Source organism: Scylla paramamosain, chromosome 22 (genome assembly GCF_035594125.1).
Source record: "Scylla paramamosain isolate STU-SP2022 chromosome 22, ASM3559412v1, whole genome shotgun sequence".
NCBI classification, from domain to species: domain Eukaryota; kingdom Metazoa; phylum Arthropoda; class Malacostraca; order Decapoda; family Portunidae; genus Scylla; species Scylla paramamosain.
In genome coordinates, this window is record NC_087172.1 from 13,167,430 (window position 1) to 13,182,429 (window position 15,000).

At 40.9% G+C, this 15,000-nt stretch overlaps 1 protein-coding gene across 1 annotated transcript in view; it reads right to left on the reverse strand.

Annotated features, from left to right (window-relative positions):
* Nucleotides 1-15,000, reverse strand: part of LOC135111578 (ALK tyrosine kinase receptor-like) — a 233,162-nt gene that overhangs the window by 167,553 nt on the left and 50,609 nt on the right. The window contains exon 2 of the mRNA XM_064025027.1: nucleotides 1,467-1,565. The gene's annotated coding sequence lies outside the window, so the exon portion shown is untranslated. The remainder of the gene's footprint in view (nucleotides 1-1,466; nucleotides 1,566-15,000) is intronic.

The following is a 15,000-nucleotide window of genomic DNA, read 5'->3' on the forward strand; positions in this document are numbered from 1 at the left end:
GCATAATATCCTTTCATTTAACCTTGCTATTTTCCGACTCATAGATTCTCCAGTGTTAGTACAGTCACACAGACAGCTTCAGGAGGATTGTTGATTTCACTGTTTCTTTTGTATTCCTTTGTATTTACCTTCCACCATCTCCTGTCTCTCCACTAACCCATACGCAGGCCGGTGACAGTGTTCTGGGTGGCTACAAAAGGTCCCAGTCTAGCCACACAAAGAACACAATGCCACTAATTGAATCTCCCTCAGTTGTGATTTGTTATGGGTCACCTGGGCAGAGCAGGTGATAAGTGGCGCTATCTAATGGATACGCCCCTCCCTTACCTTCCCTTCCCCCTGTCTTGGCTATCATTATGTCCCTCTGTCCTTGGTGCTCTTTGTCACTCTTCTTTGTACATATGTGTCTCTCTGATGTCCCTCTCCCTCTCTCGATCTCTACTTCCCTATCCTTCCTTCACACTCTTCTATCCCCTATCGTTCTTCGTCTCTGCCTATCTATCCTCTTCTACCTTCCCCTTGCTTGCCTCCGCACCTCCCCTCCCTTCTGTCCCCCGCTACACACATTATTGGGCAGAACACGGCCGGAACACGACGGTAACGCACACTTTTGGAACGCACGCTTCATTTTCAAGATCACTGCGTCCATCTCCTGCCTGGCAAACACAGCAGCTCACCCTCCGCCTCCTGTTCTTCGTAATTAAGGATTAGTATTCGTAGCGTGTCGTGATGAGTTTTACATACAGCTTCAGTGGAATTTTAAAAGCCACTCAAGCCAGCGATGCGATACAGTGGTGGTTTCTTATGATTCCTTGTGACGATTCAATGTAGCGGTCTGGTAGCTTATGTAGTGTTGTGCAGTGGACGGAGGGGAAGTTAAATGAGACTTATACCAGTGTGCGTTGGTGACAGTACACACACAACACCTCTCTCTCAAGCTTGTTTTATGATACTCTATGACGATTCAATGTAGCGGTCTCAGTTTACATAGTATGGTGCAGTGGACGGAGGAAAGGTTAACTGAGACATTGCAGTGAGTGTTGCTGACGGTATACACACACAACACTTCTCTCTCTTTCTCTCTCGCTCAACGCTGTATCATTATTTTTTATGTAAGACAGGTACTGGCCAAGGACGACAAAATTTATGGCCCACTGAGGTGCCATTCCCCAAAGAAAAAGGGCCAGAAGGATTATTCAAAGTTAAAGAAGTGTTTTGTCATGTATACACACAAAAGGAGTGAGAATGTGAATGGCGTGCGCGTGTGCAACTTTTCGTCCTTCTCTTCCTCTCCCTCCTCTCAAAGATTCTCCTCAAGGAAAACTTTTTACCTCAAATATTGCGAAAAAATATAAAAAATTAAGGTTATCAGACTAAAATTTCATCCACTCGTGTCCCGGCGGCTTAGGAACCTGCGGCGGTACGTGCCTGGAGGAGGGACCGCCGGGGAGTGTGAGGGTACTTACGGCACTCCTGGATGCACCACGGCCTCAGGCGGCAGGCACACGGGGGGTCCGATTCGGTGTCCAGGCAAGGCTCCTTCCTCCCGCGACGCCGGCAAGTCTCTGCAACACACAGGAAAGGAAAGTTGTGGCGGGAACACGTGCAGAGAAGCGACTGGCTGTAGTGTTACTTTCTATGACTGTAATTACTTCAATGTCTACACCCCCGCTAACATTAGAGCATTAGAACACCTCAGTGGACCTTTTTTTATATATTATTTTGTTTCCTTGGCCAGAACCCTCCTTACATATATAAATAAGAGCATAAGGAGATAAGGGAAGCTGCAAGAAGCCATCAGGTCTACGCGTGGCTGTCCCTGCATGAAACACACCTCCCTGTTTCCACATATCCTCATCCGTAAATTAAAATCTAATCATCTCTTGAAGCTTCCCAATGTCTCAGCACTGACACCTCGATTACTAAGTCTATAAAAAAAAAAAATATATAAATAAAATAAAATAAATCAAAATCAAAATCTTCCACACATCTTTTCTGATCCCAAACTAGACCTTGGCTCAGGTCTCTCCCTCGTGTTGTCCGTCGCTATACTGTAGGTGTCCAGCTTGTAATAACATTCTGGGCCTTTCTACTCCCACCTGACATGCTAAACCTATTCTAGATGCTGCCCCCAAAAAATCCATCAGTAACAAAGCACTTAAACCTTCTCCATACGTCTGGCACATCACCAAGACACATCCCTTTCACTGCTAGTTGACACATACTTAAATCACTAACTACTCTGAGGCATCTTTTCTTGTTCCACAGCCACCGCCAAACACTGCACTGGCTAGAAACTCCCAAGTCAATTATTTTTCACCCCCTTCTTTCTTGTAGATGCTCATTAATACTCCATGCATTGTTTTTAGGGCTGTGAATTGTTGAAGGGGATATCGAACAATTCCTCCTCACTTCCCCTTTTCCGCGTCACCCACAGGTCCACAGCGGGTCTCCCTAGCTCAGCAGTCGCCTCAGAAAACCATAGAGTTTGAAACAAGATTAGGAAATTCTTGCAAACTTGTCTTTCTCGCTCCTTGACTTTCCTGTTTAGCTCTTCCTCCTTCCTCCCCCACCCCGTCTTCACTGCGCCTCACGCCCCCTGTCCCCAGTGCTCTTCCTCCCTGCTCCCTATGCTCCCATGCTTCCCTCTCACCCCCGGTCACGCTGCTCCCCACGCCCCCTGCCCTAATAGTTTCCTCCCACCCAGATTCCAGTGCTTATCACGCTCCCATGCCCTTCTGGGACTAATATTTCTGGCAGTTTGATAATGGTAAAAAAAAATAAATAGATAAATAAATAAAAAAATAAATAAAATCAAGATAATAAATAAATAAACAACAAGGAAACAATAATAATGATAACTCCACCATCACCACCACAACTACCACCACCATCACCACTACCACCATCACCACCAACAACAGCAACAACAACAGTAACAACAGCAACAGCAGCAGCATCAATAACAACAACTACAGCAACAACAACAATAACAACAACAACAACAACAACAACAACAACAATAATAATAATAATAATAATAATAATAATAATAATAATAATAATAATAATAATAATAACAATAATAATGATAATAACAGAGCTACATATTGGCTATCTTCATCCAATAAAATAATTAAATATAAAAATAATCATCGGTGTGAGAGAGAGAGAGAGAGAGAGAGAGAGAGAGAGAGAGAGAGAGAGAGAGAGAGAGAGAGAGAGAGAGAGAGAGAGAGAGAGAGAGAGAGAGAACGCCCTCCGCCCCCCGGCTCATCGTCAGCGTCGCCGTCAGGTCCCTCCACGGCCCCCAGGTGTGTGAGTATACCTGGCCTGCAACTCAATTACCTTCCCTCCACCTCCATTGCTATTCCAGTAACGCAATATCTTCTAATATTACTCCACCTCCTCTTCGCTTATTGCGTCTTGAGTATTTTCTAGTTAATATTTCATTTATTCTATACATAAATTGTATCTAAACTGTACCTTATATTATTTGCTTGTATATATGTTTATTTTTCTATTTACGTCTTTTAAGTCAACATTCGTCAGAGAGGCGTAGATTATGAGCCAATCCGCTAGAGTTATTAAACTGGCATTAGATTTGTACTTAGGGCGATGTGGACAAGATTATTAGGTTATTAATCAGGATAGGATGAGAAGTAACGGGTTTAAATAAGTAACTTTTAAAGAGGAGTTAGGAAGGAATGGATTATTAAATAGTGAATGTGTGGTGACCCTACATTAACTGAAAACGGAACAAGAAAAGAAGAAAAACGAAATAAAAAAAAAAAAAGAAAAACGAAAAAAGGAGGAAAATAAAGAAGAAAAAAATAGAAAAAGAAAACACAGCAGCAGCAGCCAGTACCGGGAACAGTTTTCACGAATTGGGTTGTCGGAACGGAGTCAATGGAGCGGTTTAAGAATCTGAAAAAGCTATGGATAGGTACGACAGAAAAATAGATAAAGGTATGTATGTTTGATATATGTTTGTAATGGGACTGTCATGTGAGCTTCCTTGCGGCTTCCCTTATGTTCCGAATGAGTCACCGAGCACAGAAATGTCAGAAGTATCTTAGGTTTCTGATGATCTCCCTGTCTCCACCACCACACTTGTCCCTATTGGTCAGGCTGAGTTACAGACCACAGGGTTATTGGCAGTAGTACCCTTAAAACAAATTGAAAAAAAAATTAATCTTAAAATCTGTATCTGTATCTGATAATATAATACAGACAGGTTCCTTATTCAAAGGAGACACATTGTATGTATGTAGTATATTCTTGTGTTCATAGGGACGGTGCGTAGATAATAATATTTAACTTCAACCATATTTAACTTTTAAGCAAAGTTTAGAAAGTAAAAAAAAAAAGACACTATTTATCTATATAAACTTCCTTTACCAATATTTTCCTTCCGCTTTTCATGATTTAAAATTCTTTAGTTTTGGGAAAGAAATTTCAACCGCAAAAGATGATGTATATTTTTTTCTGGCCTTACGTCTCTACTGAGCCCCCTGTCTCCCTCACACGTGCTCCGTTTAGCCACGAGTGCAATTACCCTGTTATTAAAGAGCCGCCGCGGGATGAACTTTAAACAAGGCCTTCACGTGACTCACAGCTGGATCTCGAGCTTTTGAGTAATTGCCTGTTATTAAAATTTCGTTGACTCAAAAAAGAATGTGTGTGTGTTAGTTTAATTACAAACAAACACATCACGTTTAATTAAAGTTTATCTCTCTATCCTCATCCCTTGCAACATATTTTTCCTTCCTTCCTTCCTTCCTTCCTTCATTCATTCATTCAACCATCCATTAATTGTCCTGATGCTCTTTCTTTCATTCTTTCCTTTCTTCCTTCTTTCACTCACTCATTCCTTCCCTCCTTCCTTTCTTCCTTCATCCACTCACCCATTCCAATTTTCTTTCCTTCCCTCCTCCCTTTTTTCCTTCCTTCCCTCCCTTCCTTCTCTAGCACATTCATTCTCTTTATTTTTATATTATTCTTTCATTCCCTCCTTCCTTCCTTCCTTCCCTCCCCCTTCTCTCCTTCCCTCTCCGACTCATTCAGTCTCTTGATTCAAACGAGGTCCAAATTGATCTGAGTTTTCGTTCGAAAGTCTAAAGGAAACCAGAACCTCACAAATTAATTCCTATAAGTTACAAATGACACTCTCTCTCTCTCTCTCTCTCTCTCTCTCTCTCTCTCTCTCTCTCTCTCTCTCTCTCTCTCTCTCTCTCTCTCTCTCTCTCTCTCTCTGATCCTTTTTTCTGTTGTTTTCTTTCTTGATGATCTTATTCTTCTTGCTTTTCGCTCTTCTTGTTCTTGTCCTTCTTCTTCTTGTGCTTGCTCTTCTTGTTCTTCTCCTTGTTCTTATTATTATTATTCTCCTTGTTCTTTTTGTTTTTCTCCTTTTTCTTTTTTTTTTCCTTCTTCTTCTTTTTCTTCTTCCTGTACTTGTTCTTCTTGTTCTTTTCCTTATGCTTCTTCTTGTCGTTGTTCTTCTTGTTCTTCTTGTTCTTCTTGTTCCCCTTCCTGTTCCTGTTTCAGTCCCAGTTTCAGTTCTTGTTCCCCTCCTCCTCCTCCTCCTCCTCCTCCTCCTCCTCCTGCCCCTCAGTCAGTCCATCAATAACTACTCAGGCAACGTCACTCCCAGTGTGGAATTTCACCGACCAACCAACTCGTTCATCACGCCACTGACGTTTTCATTTCTTGATCACCCGCGTCCTTGTTCTCCAGAAGCCCGTGTGTCGTTTGTAAGGCTTTTTTTTTTTTTTTTTTTTGCTTGTCTTTCAATTTTTCTATTTTGTTTGTTTATTCGTCCGTGTTTTTTTTTTTTTGGAAGTTCGGTAGTTCGGTTACTTAAATGTTTGGTTTGGTTTGGTTATTAAGAAAAAAGAGAAAACGACTTTTTATCTTCTCAATTTTTAATTCTTTTTATTTTTTTATTTTTATTTTTTTTTTCATTTTTGTATCCACTTTTCAAGAAGACTGTAAGATCAATACACGGTCAGGTCCTGTTTACTACACACGCCACCTCATACTGCTTCCTGTTTTTTTTTTTTCTTTCTTTTTCTTCAGTATATATCTTCTTACTTCTTCCTTTTACTCTTGAGCTTTTTACTCCTCCTCCTCCTTTCGCCTCTTCCTCCTTCTCATTCTCCACCTTTTTCTATCCTGTCTCCTTCTTCTCACCATCTCCTCATCCTCCTTCTCCTCCTCCTGCTGCCTCTCCTCCTATTCCTCCTTTCCTCACGAACATTCCTCTCCAATGCTCTCTTTCTTCAGACTATCTTTCCTCTCCCCCTCTTTTTCCTTCCCTCCTTCTTCAGTCAGTCTCGGATCTTTCTCCCTCTCACGCAGCCATTCCTAGTGCCTCTCTTACCCCAGCACTCCCAGTCCCCTCATCCACGCCTGGTAAGACCCAAAGGCATCCCTCAAGGCGCCACCTTTTGTCCCTCGAAGATCTCAGCGTCTCGATCACGGAGGCTGGAGTCTGACAGAATGGCGGGACAGGAATCTCTATCTGTCCTATTTCGAATTTCCGTCGTGATATCCTTTGTGGAAAAGAGAGGATGGGAAGGTGAGATAGTGGCAGTAATGGAGGGAAAGGTGGAAGGTTGCATGAAGGGGAAATAAGTGGATGGATGGATGGATAAAGGGAAGAAATACGTAGTAGATGGGAATGATAGATGGAAAATTAAGTTAAGGTGGAAAAATGAAATGGAGTGATAAGGGAAAAAGTTGAAAGGATGGAAGGGAAAGTTAGGAAGGTTTAATAGAATGTTGCGTGGAAGGGAAAGACGAGGGAATGAAATGAATAGAAATAGTAAATGGAAATGGTAAATGAAAATAAAGGAAAAAATGGAAAAAAGAAGAACTGAAGTTGACAAGGAGAAATATGAAAAGAACAATAGTAGATGGAGATAACAAATGAAGAATAACAGAAAATATGGAAGAATGGAAGAAATTGGTAAGGAGAACTGGTGATGAAAAGGAAAGACATAACAACGAACGAAAGAAAAAAAGAAAGGATAAGAGAGAGAGAGAGAGAGAGAGAGAGAGAGAGAGAGAGAGAGAGAGAGAGAGAGAGAGAGAGAGAGAGAGAGAGAGAGAGAGAGAGAGAGAGAGAGAAGTAAAGGAAATCCGGATAAAAAAGAGAGACATAAGGAGGAAAGGAAAGAATCGAGAGATGGAACAACAAGAAGGAGAAGAAGAAAAAAAAACGAAACGAAAAGAAGATAAACAAAAATTAAGTGAAAACAACGAAAAAAGTAAATCAGTCAGATGCGAAAGGAGCGTTTGAAGAAGTGAAGAAAGATGAAGGCAATAAGAGACACAATAAAAGGGAGAAGAAAGGAGATATGGAAGGAGAGAGAGAAGCATATCACATCACTCACTAAGCCAACAAGAGAGAGAGAGAGAGAGAGAGAGAGAGAGAGAGAGAGAGAGAGAGAGAGAGAGAGAGAGAGAGAGAGAGAGAGAGAGAGAGAGAGAGAGAGAAACAGACAGATAGACAAAGACCTCAAGAAACAACACACACACACACACACACACACACACACACACACACACACACACACACACACGTTTACTAATCAAATTATAAGTTAGCTTCATATAATTTCGAACAATCATAAGGAGAATTAATAAACCAGATATGCACTTATAAAAGACTAACAATTATGGTCCATTAGATAAACACAATTACACACACACACACACACACACACACACACACACACACACACACACACACACACACACACACACACACACACACACACACACACACACACACACACACACACACACACCTTTAAAATGACACTCTAAAAAATAAACTTTCCTTTTACCGATTATAGAGTTAGCTGGTGAATGAAGGAAAGAAGAGGGAGAGAGAGAGGGAGAGGAAGGGGGAGAGGAAGGGAGGAAAAGGGAGGGGAAGGGGCTGGCCTGCCTGTGAAGCGTGCGAGAGAACCTGAGAGGAATAAGGAAAGAAGAAGAAAAGAAGGAAAAGAGAAAAAATATATACAAATAGCACAGAAAGCAATTTAGATAAAAAGGTACAGAAATAAAGGAAGGAAGAGAAGAAAAGGGAAAAGAAGAAAGATGGCGGATGGAGGATAGAAAGCTGAGGAGGCAATAAGGAAAGGAGAGGATAAAAGAGAAAGTAAGAAAAGAAAAAGGAAAAGATAATTAAAGAAACAGAAGGCAATTCGGAAAAAAGTAGAGGAAAAGAGGAAGGAAGAAAGAAGAAAAGAGAGAAAGATAAAGTAACAAAAGAAAATACGACACAGAAAATACAAAAACAAAAGGAAGGAAGGGAGGAGAAAGAAACAGGAAGCAAAGTGAACAAACAAAATAAAATGCAAAGCTTACAAAAAAAAAAAAAAATGCAAGAAAGAAAACGAAGAAAACGAAGGAACGAAAAAGAAAACGGCAAAAAAATGACAAAACGACAACAGAAAACGTGAGAACACATGAACAAAAATTAATAATAATAAATGAGCAAATTCTACACTTTTCTGCCAGTTTCTTGAGATCATAGTGTCATTATACAGATGCACAAGATGTCTCCTTCACCTCCTCAAGACTCACTGCTATCACTTCACCTTCCTCTTCACCACTACAGAGGAAAATGGACAACTTAAAGAAGACAAACGGAAATTTCAGCTGAGATTTTGCTAGCTAAGTGTGTCTGTGTGTCTGTGTCTGTGTGTCTGTCTCTCTGGTCAGCTTTGGGAGTTATTTTGAAGGAGACAAGAATGAATGAATGAAGAAAGGAAGAGTGGAAGGAAGGAAGGAAGGAAGGAAGGAAGAAAGAAAGAGAGGAAGGAACAAAGAAAGCAATAAACAAAGTGAAATAAAAAGCTGGTAAAGGGAAAAAAGGAAAGGAGAGAAGAAAAAAAGAGGAGAAAAAAATTAAACATGAAAGCAGGGAAGCAGAAACAATGAGGGAGGAGAAAGAGGAAGAGGAAAAAAAAAAGGAAAAGAACAACAAGGTCAAGAGAAGGAAGAAAAAGAAAAAAAGAAAAGAAAACGCCGAAGAAAAAAGAAAAAGAAAGAAAAGAAAAGAAAGCCAGACAGAAAATAAAACGACAACCAAGAACGTGCCAAACCTTGCCTTGTAGGAAATGTTTGGCTGGAAGTTTAAAAGGAACAAGTCTCCAGAAAACAAGTGTGGTAATGAAAGGTGAGGGGACAAGTAACCAAGATAGATGAGAACGAAGGAGAGAGAGAGAGAGAGAGAGAGAGAGAGAGAGAGAGAGAGAGAGAGAGAGAGAGAGAGAGAGAGAGAGAGAGAGAGAGAGAGAGAGAGAGAGTGTGGATGGAGGTTAGGGAAGAAATAGAGAGAATAAAGAAGGGAGGGATTTGGGGTGGACGTAAGGAGAGAGAAAAAGAGAAAGAAAGACACAATAAAAGTCGGGAGAGAGGGAGGAGGGGAGAAAGGGAGAGATAGAGATTAGGATAAATGAAGGAGAGACATTCTAGAAGTAGGGAGGAAAAGGAGGGAGAGAGAGAGAGGGTAAATATGGCAGGGAGGAAAGGTAGGAGAGAATGGTGGAAGAAGAGAGAGAGTGGGAAGGAGGTAAGGAGAAAGGGAGAAGAGACGGTAGAAGGAGAGAGAGAAACGATAGGGAGAGAAAGTAAAATAGAGGTAAGGAGAGAAGCAGGAGGAGAGACGTTGTGATAGGAAGAGGAAGAGAGGGTGAGACGATAGGAAGGAAGGGAAGGGAGAGAGGTTGGAGCTTCAAGTTAATTAATACAGCGGCCTAATCAGAGACAGGTAGGTCAATGAAGGGAGTACGAGGAAGGGATTGTTAATTATTACCAGTGTGTGGAGCGAGGTGAAGCAGATCCTGGGAAGTGACTGGCTGGGCGTGTGAGGAGATGAGTGGAGACACCAAACTAAGAATCAAGAATAGGAAAGTACAAGTCGACGTTATAGAATTTAAATGATCAGAGAAATGTGGACGAATGGAAAAAGTAAGAGGAGAAAGATGAGATGAAGCGGTAACTTTCAAATTCAAAGACAAGTCAGAAAAATATATATAGAGCCATTTTAGAAGCGAAATGATCAAAGGAATGTGAACGGATAACAAAATTGAGAGAAACAATAAAGAAGAGATGAAGGAGATGCCTGAGGGAAATGACTGACGTTATAGGAACCAAGTGAGCGGAGAAATGTGAACGATTAACAAAAATGAGAGAGACAAGAAAGAAGAATAAGAAGGAGGCAGCAAAATGGAAGATCTAAAATAACTGAAGGTACAAAACTTTAAGAAATAAGACACAAATAAAAAAAAAAGAGCACGTCATTATAGAAACCAAATCAAAGAAGCACAAACGAACAAGAAATGAAAGAAACGCACACACGCACGCACACACACACAAAAGAAAAATTAAAAAGTAAACACTAAAGTAGAAAACCTGAAAAAAAAAATAAACACGCAAGGTGAGAAAAATTAATTAAAGTCCAGCGCGATACAGGTGAGCAAGGATGAAAGTTGCGTTTTAAAAGGTGTTGCATGAGCGTCAGGAGAGAACGCCACACTCGTTATCTCAAATGAGAGGAGCACGGCGCGGCGGCACAGGCCAGTGGGAGGAGACCAAGACGCGTCCTTGACCTGGCAAAGAGCGGCGGAGAAAGGGGGCGGCCAGGCGTTAAATGCGGTGCACAAAGCAACGGAAACAACTATATAGCTGAAACACGGAGACAAACGTACGTGTGAAATAGATGTATCGAGCCGTCCATGAGGTTATCACTACGAAAAAAATAAAATAAATAAATAAATAAAATAATGAAAATAAAAACGTAAAAAAAAATATGAAAACGAATGCAGGTGCGAAAATTTATCTGTCCAGCCACCCGATGAAAAAGATAAATAAAAAAGTGAAAAAAACAAACGAACAAAAGCTAGAGGAATTATACATAAACATCAAGGAAACGATACTTTGAACTACACTGAGATACGATGAAATACGTAAATTTGTATTGGATTCAACTAAAAGAGAGATAGAAAAAAAAAAAGAAAGAATCTGATACAAATAACGATGAATGAAATTAAGAGAAACTATCAATCTTAAACAACGAGACGAGACCTTGAAATAATTGTAAAGCAAGATGAAATTGTCAAAGAATATTATGAAAGAAAATAAAAAGGAAACTGATACAAATAACGAAATAATAATGAAAAAACAAGAGCTACTACTACTACTACTACTACTACTACTACTACTACTACTACTACTACTACTACCACTACTACTACTTTTACTACTACTACTGGCAGAGACCCTGAGAGTGAGTGAAGTAAACTAAAATCTGTTCCCTTTCCTTATTTTGTTCCTTTTTTTCTCCTATTCCTTCGCTTCTTTCTTCCTCCTTTTCCTTCTTTATTTGGATTTCTTCTTCGTCTCTTCTCTCTCTTCATCTTTGACCTCCCTTCATTACATAATCTTCTCTATCACCACCACAACCACGTCTTTCTCTTCCTCCTCTTCTCCTCCTCCTCTTCTTCCTCCTCCTTTGGACACTGCATTTATCGTACACGGAAATATTAAAGTGGTCAGACGTGTTTCTCTCGCTCTCTCTCTCTCTCTCTCCAACAACCTCGAAAAATTGCATCAAAAATCATTCTTCACGTACCGTTGATATGAAGCTGGGCAGAAGTATCCGGCATTATATTACAAGGCAAGGGGATTTGTCTAATGGCACAGTGGTGGAGGAAGTGAACGTTCATTTTTCTATTAAGGATTTTTCGAGCACAGGAACTCACTGGCTGGTTCATCAGTACGACCTGAAACTATGCACACTTCCCAGCCTTGACCAAATAGACAATTCAGGGAGGTAGTAAACGCAATATTCCTTAATTCTCTGTCAGTCTCTCTCAGTCTCTCTCTCTCTCTCTCTCTCTCTCTCTCTCTCTCTCTCTCTCTCTCTCTCTCTCTCTCTCTCTCTCTCTCTCTCTCGTCTTTCTTCTACCTTTAGTTTTTCTTTTTTTTTATCTAATTATTTTTTCTTTTATTTCCTCATCCGTCTCATTGTCTGAACCTTCTCTCGCAAAACTTTTATCGTCTCCCAGCCATCTCTAAGCATTGCGCTGGCTAGGAATAGAACAACTTAATCTCGAACCCCTCTTAATTTTTGGTTGTCAAGATTTTTATGGTGTTTAGTGAATTGGATCTGGCGGTGAAGGGCTTGAGAGACACGGGGAGTACAGCTTTGTTCCACCTGTCTCCTGCACACGTTGTTCAATTGAGTTTGCCAGCGTCGTCAGGTCAACAAACACCCTCGTTAGGGACAAAATAGTCAGTCTGGTATACCGTAGTTTGGCTTGTTCCTCTTTTGTGACTCGTCCTCGTCTTCGTCTGGTCATAGTTCGTGTTTTCGTCCTAGTCAGGTCAGCAAACACCTTCCATATTGTTTACACAGTTATTCAGATGCAGTTTATCTTAGTCTCTTCCTTCTTTCTTCTCCTTCTAGTCTTCATCCTAGTATTAATCCTTGTTTTTCCTCTTACTCGTCCTTCCTCACAATCAACAGCATTCACACACACACACACACACACACACGCACACACATACCCACTTTCAAGATTGGGGGTTCGTGTGTCCTCGCAAAGGCTTGGGTCTGATTCACCTGTCACGAGATGAATGAAAGAGACGTGATGGCCTGAAATATATCAACTGCATGAGAGAGAGAGAGAGAGAGAGAGAGAGAGAGAGAGAGAGAGAGAGAGAGAGAGAGAGAGAGAGAGAGAGAGAGAGAGAGAGAGAGAGAGAGAGAGAGAGAGAGAGAGATTTCATATATAGGGTATTTCATTCTAAAATATGAGAAAAGTTCAAGATATCAGATAAAGGATAAGAAATAGACTTCCAGAGAGAGAGAGAGAGAGAGAGAGAGAGAGAGAGAGAGAGAGAGAGAGAGAGAGAGAGAGAGAGAGAGAGAGAGAGAGAGAGAGCCAAGGGTGTGATGGGCCGATTGGGTGAAGGGAAAAAATGGGAGGAGGAAAGGAAATATCAAAGAAATGGGTAACTTTGATGAAGGTTTTTTCCGAGACAGTGAAAGTGATGCATGGAGGTGCTGTCCAGAGAGAGAGAGAGAGAGAGAGAGAGAGAGAGAGAGAGAGAGAGAGAGAGAGAGAGAGAGAGAGAGAGAGAGAGAGAGAGAGAGAGAGAGAGAGAGAGAGAGAGAGAGAGAGAGCGTACACCTCACTTTATTCCACAACTTTTGGTAACTCTGTCAAAATAAAAATTGCTCACTTACCTTATTTACCTCTTCAACTCTCTCTCTCTCTCTCTCTCTCTCTCTCTCTCTCTCTCTCTCTCTCTCTCTCTCTCTCTCTCTCTCTCTCTCTCTCTCTCTCTCTCTCTCTTCCCAAACTCAAAGAAAAAGAAGCCAAAAGTTAAAACAATAACATAAACAAAAGAAAAAAGAGAAAGACAAAGAAAGAAAAATAAAAACCAAGGGGTCTTACTAACCATCAACTTTAAGTCTCTCCTCTATAAATAACTAAAAAAAAAAAGTATATATAAAAAAGGGAACAACAAAGAGAGAGAGAGAGAGAGAGAGAGAGAGAGAGAGAGAGAGAGAGAGAGAGAGAGAGAGAGAGAGAGAGAGAGAGAGAGAGAGAGAGAGAGAGAGAGAGAGAGAGAGAGAGAGAAAAAACATGAAAAAAAGACAAATTAAAACAGAAAATAAATTTACTGATTAACAAAGAAACCAAAACAACAATAAAAACACTACAACAACAAGAAGAGAACGTGTCTCAACATGTTCCATTCACTTCATACTGTAGAGAAGATGACGTAATCTATTTCAAGCCTTTTATTATTTTTTCCCCTTTTTTTGGGGGGGATGAGGGGAGATGAGGGGAAAGGAGAGGCAGGCCATTACTCTGGAAGCCTCGTGATAGGGGAGGTGAGGGGAAAGAGGTGAGGGGGAGAAAGGAGAGAAGGGAGAGAGAGAAAACGATGATGGAGAGGTAGAGAAGGGAGAGAGAGAAGGGAAGGGAGAAGGGGAGAGGAAAGTGAGGGTCTACGGTCAATGCTAGAGAGAGAGAGAGAGAGAGAGAGAGAGAGACCCTTTAACACACACACACACACACCTTACTTGGGCCCATTATGAGAGTGGCACGTTTTGTCAGGAGAGGTAAAAATAAGCTGTGTGGAGGTGTGAGGAAAGGGTACAACGTGAGGGAGCAAGCTATATGAGGAGCGAGGTGGACTGTGGTGGAGAGGATGAGTGCAGGATGATGGAATGTGGAGAGGAGACACACACACAGAGAGAGAGAGAGAGTGGAATGTAGTGAGGGTCGTTTACAAGATAGTGTTGTGTACGTGTGTAAGGAAAAAAGGTAGAATTTATTTTTTGTAAGAGGGAAACTTGCCAAGAGGTACATACATTTATAAAAGAAAAAAGGTCCACTAAAGTACCAATCCCTAAGGAAAAAAGGGCCAAAAGGACAGTTGAGTGTCGTTGCTTACAAGATAATGTAGTGTGTATATGTAGAATAAGTGGAGTTTTTTTTATGTCAGAGAATTTGCCAGGAGCTACAAATATTTATAAAAAAAGAAAAAAACGGCAAAAGAACAGTTGATTGAGTGTCACTGAAGATTACTCCACCTCTCCACATCCTCCATCTATATAAATATTCAATAATTCCATCCAACATCCCCATTCACCTTTCCTCAGCACACACAAGCCAGGCAAGGAGGAGGAAAAAGGAAGAGGAGAAACTAATACAATGGTAATAATGATAACAACTATCCCTATTAAGAGGGGATAATTATCTGGAACGTTGTGTCGAGCTAATAAATGGAAGAATTGAGTTTTTGAGGCACTGAACAACACTAAGTTTGCTCTACCCCACTCAGAACTGTGTGATGTGGTAACGTGTATGTTTGTGGATGTGGAGAGGATGTGATGTGGATGTGATGTGGATGTGATGTGGATGTGGTGTGGATGTCGTGTGGATGTCGTGTGGATATTATTTC